At 39.3% G+C, this 4,874-nt stretch overlaps 1 pseudogene; it reads left to right on the forward strand.

Annotated features, from left to right (window-relative positions):
- Positions 1-2,373: 2,373 nt before the first annotated feature.
- On the forward strand, positions 2,374-4,386 carry LOC148837902 (uncharacterized; annotated as a pseudogene).
- Positions 4,387-4,874: the final 488 nt, after the last annotated feature.

The following is a 4,874-nucleotide window of genomic DNA, read 5'->3' on the forward strand; positions in this document are numbered from 1 at the left end:
ATTTATTGACTTTTGAGAAAATTGGCCCTGGCATGACTGTTTGTGTCTGTGTGCCCCTGGTGATGGACTGGTATCCCATCCAGGCTGTACCCTGCCTTGCGTGTGTGTGCCATGCAAAGGACTGCCATCTCGTCCAGGGTGTACCCCTCCTTGCACCTGTTGCTTACCAGGAGCCTCAACCCTGAATTGGAAGAAGTGGTTAGAAAATGGATGGATTAGGGAGACCAGATTGAGCAAGACGAAGCCTAATTTAACCAGGACTGCATTATAAACATTTCCACTGTTGCAAACAGTGTCATGGGGTCTTAAATGGCCACATCGTCAGGAAGTCAGCTTAACATCTCCTACAGTGTCACCCTACAGGAGCTTTGATTTGGATATTTCAGTGGGAAGAGTTTGGGGTTTTTTTAAAAAAGAAACAGAGCTGTATTGTAAGTTAGTAAGATGTCCCTGTCTTATATTACAAAACTGAAGAAGTGCCATATCAGTGTTCTGAACTGACACAGCACAAGCTAACCCCGCTCTTAGAAAAATATTTTTAGGAGACATACAGTATAACACATATAGACATTGTCACATATAACTTGCAATTATTTAACATTTGGTTTTAAGATGGCATTCATCATCTTTACCCCCTTTTTTAAACTGTGTGTTATTTTCCTTACCAAAAACATCCATGTGTCAAGGGCAGCATGGGGGCACAGTGGTTAGCATTGCCCTGTGTTCAGTTCCAGACCTGGGGTGCTATCTGTGTGGAGTTCTTATGTTCTCCACATGTTTGTGTGGATTCCAGCTGCATGCTCCAGTTTCCTCCTACAGTCCAGTCATCCTGGTAGGCTAAGTGGCTTCTGGGAAAATTGGCACTGGTGTAAGTGTGTGTTCGTATCTGTGTCTACATGTACCCTGTGATGGAGTGGCGTACTGTCCATGGTGTATCCTACCTTGCACCAGTTTAGGCTCCAGCTCCCCCTGTATTGACCCTGACCCTGTACTGGATAAGCAGATTAAAAAACAGATGGATGTGTTTCATAGCCTTCTGCCAACTATTTTGTTTAACTTACTGTCACATAACCTCACCTATATCAAACAAGAAAAAAAGCAACTCCATTCTACAGAGCCATTAGCAACCTTAAGACAGATGTTACATCTGATTCTGTGAAGACTGTTGTTTAACACACCCCTGAAGTGTAACCTCTCTGGCTGAAATTGAGAGGTGAGTGTTATTACAATTATGTGCCCAATTGATAACAATATTTAAAGGGATAAAGGTAGGGTTAGTGCTTGTGAGTAAAGATGTGCTAATGTGATACACACTGAAAAAAGCACTATATAAGATAAAATCTGATAGGACCCTCTCCACTCCTTCAATGTCTAAAGAAATAAGGGCAAAAATACACTACCAGCTCTACTGTAATGTTGGTTGATTGTCTGTTTGGACAAAATTGTGTCTTGTTCTCTTCTTGTTTTAAATCAATATTCGGCAGCCTAAACAACCAGAGGGGAACACACTTGAAATTCCCTTTCAGCTTCCACCCAACCTCATTTATCAGCCACCGAGTCATCCCAGTGAAGTGGAAAGCAAATTAAACTTGCAGACAGTTTTCCAGTTCCACTAGAAACTGCCACACATGTAACTTGGAAGACGTCACAGTCAGTCAGCATGAGCCAAACTGAAAGCCAGGCTTGAGTGCTGACAGAGGAGTCAAGGAGAGGTCTTTCATCCACTTTAGTGCAGCAGACCCACATGGTCTCATCCACCAACCCGTGTTAAAACCTTTTTGCCTGGGAGGCAGCACGGATGTCAACACAATCTCATACAGAACTCCCAGCAGGGAGGAATTGTCCTCAATCTGACTCTATGAAGCATCTGAACAAATACTTTTACTGTACTTTACCTCTCCTAACAATCTCTGCTTAAAACAGAGTTGTAATAATTAGAAGACATGTGTCCTAATTACACAACTGGTTTTAAGCAATAGCGTCGGATTTCTGTTTTCATTTTTCTATTTTACAGTTTTTCCCAGTTGCTTATGCACTGTGACCGAAAGCACACACAGAGCAATCTGATCTCAATACAAAATTCAGAGAACAATGCGCCAGCTCTGCAGAACTGAACACATATTCTACTTGTTTCAAGTCAAATTGCTATTCAGGTTTACTCATGTTGCAAAACACTTCACACAATCCTCAAAGTATAAGCACAATAGTCATTGTAAGAACACTTGGGCCATTACTACTAATACGTGAATCACCTGGTAACACTCAAAGTGACAAAGAACTACAACTGTATTCACCTGAACAAACAGTCAGTCAAATATTTTCACTCAGTTCTCCAACATAAAAAGGTTGCAGATGTGGTCAGTACGGAAAACAATGAAGAAACAAAGAACACATAGAGCAAGAGGTAAGGGAAGACAAATTTCAAATGAAATAAGATCCATTCTAATTGATAATGTAATCAACCATGGAATGAGTATGCGGGAAGCAGGACAGAGAGTGAAGCCCAATCTGAGCCGGTTCACTGTAGCTTGAATAATCCGAACCTTTAAGACTGAGAACAGGTGAGTGGGTAAAAATTTAAAGTAACTTGCAGGATATTTGTCTCTCATAGCAGCAAGATGACAGCATGTTTGAGGATGACTTAGTGTACTTTGTAAGCAGAATTCAGAGAAGACCAGCAGCTTGTGGGCGAAACCGACTGCTCACCCCAAAACAAGAGGCTGAAACAGTGAACATGGTGTTGGCAAATTAATGCCCTATGACTCAAAGAAATCCAATGCCATATACTAGAGGACAATGGAATGTTTCACAACATAGACCATATATCCATATCCACCATTGATCGCGTGCTGAGAAGGCACAGGATGTCTATGAAGCAAATATATTGTGTACCATTTGAGAGAAACAGTGATTGTGTGAAAGAGATGCGCTACTTATATGTGTAGGTAAGGTATGAATCTCCATACAGTAGTACAGTAGTGTGCACTTGTCTTGCACAAAGGTGTAGGGCAGCAGTGTTACAGTATACAGTACTGTAAGAGAAATGCACAATATCTTCATCAACTGTAGCTATATGATTATGTCTTTATTCAGAGAATCTTGGAGCTTGAAGCAAATGCTGCCCAATCTATGTTGATGAGGCAGGATTCAATCTGTCTACAAGGTGACAATGGGGAAGAAACATTACAGGACAGAGAGCAATGGTGGAGATCCCAGGCCAAATCCCATTCCTCGATGCACTGCATGACCAATTGATCCAACCTGGGGCTCATGACAATACTTATATGTATTTTGTCATTTCGGACAATGTAAGCTTTCACCATGCAGTGATTGTCAGGGAATGGTTCAACCACCCTCAAATCCAGGTTGTCTTCCTTACACTATATTCTCCATTCCTCAGTCCAATTGAGGAATTTTGTTCTGCATGACGATGGAAGGTTTATGAGCAAGTCAGTCTACTCCAGGCAATGGAAGAGACCTGTGGTGATGTTCGCGCAGATGCTTGCCAGGCATGGATTCATCATGCCAGGAGGTTTTTTCCCCCGCTGCTTGGCCAGGGAAAACATCAACTGTGATGTATATGAAAGCTTGTGGCCAAATCCAGAAGACAGACAGGACAGTTTCTGAGTGCAGCATCTTTATTTGCTTTCATACAGTAGTTGTGTATGGCAGTTTACTGCGTTTTTCTTCATTTTCAGAAAGCATGTTGTGTATTTTACTGTAATTTGTGTAAAAATGACCTGCCTGAACGTTCATTACAGTGAGTTTTTTCCAAATGGTTTTGTTCAATTTATTGCATTCCTACTGTGCATGCATTTCCCATTTTAATCAGAGAATTTACTTTTTTGACACATTGTGCTTTATTGTTGCTTTGTGAGAGTTACACATATGACATACGTGTGTGGCGTTCAGACCTGATAGTTTGGTTTTGAGAACTGTGTATGAAGTTTTTCAGCCATTATATGTTTTTTCCCTGTGTGTGTTAGATTTTGCAGATGTGGTACTTTGTATTGGAGAATTATGTGTAAGCAATTGAGAAAAACTGTAATGTAAGATAAAAATGTAACATAACCAAAATGTTTAGCATAGTAGGTCTTAACTGGGCACCAATGATTGTGCTTTCAATTATTTAAGATTTCGTTATACTGTAAAAATCACAAGGGTCACCGAATTATAGAATTGTTCTTTCAGATTCGCATAGCTTCTAAACCACCAAATGAGCAAAATTTGCTGAATGGCGTTCCATTGTTTTTCTTACAGTCTAGTGTATCCCTGCTTAAACCCTTGTTTTAAAAGATCTGGGATCTTTTAAAAACAATCTGTGGGATGTCCACTTAAGATTTTCCAGTGAATCTGTTTTTGCATTCTCAACAGAATGAATGCTGAACTTCTTCCATATCAAACAAAAACAAAAGGTTAAATCTATCCCACAGATGCATATTGACATTTAAAGTTATAACTGTATTTTTGTAGAATTTTCTTAATATATTTTACCCAACTTTGTAAAATGAAAAACAACTTCAGATTTTGTTTTATCCACAGTTTTAAAGAAGGTTCTTATATACTTGAATATACTGTACTATAAATATGGAAAATACCATACAAATATTAAATACTGTAGATTAATAGAGCTTGTTACATGGATTTCTGATCAAAAACAGTACTTTAGCATTCCAGAACCTTTGTACTTTAGTATTCTAGCATTCATAATCACAGCTGCAGACTGACATGTTTAACATTACATACAAAGTCTTAAATGAATTAACACCTGATGCAAATTTAAATCACTTTATGCTCTGAAAAGAAAAACTCTAAACTTACAAAGCTGTCTGTATTTTTAAAAATTTCATCTTGCTCTGTTCTTCCAGGTGCAT

The sequence above is a fragment of the Atractosteus spatula genome, chromosome 3, assembly GCF_055471065.1.
Source record: "Atractosteus spatula isolate fAtrSpa1 chromosome 3, fAtrSpa1.hap1, whole genome shotgun sequence".
NCBI lineage: Eukaryota > Metazoa > Chordata > Actinopteri > Semionotiformes > Lepisosteidae > Atractosteus > Atractosteus spatula.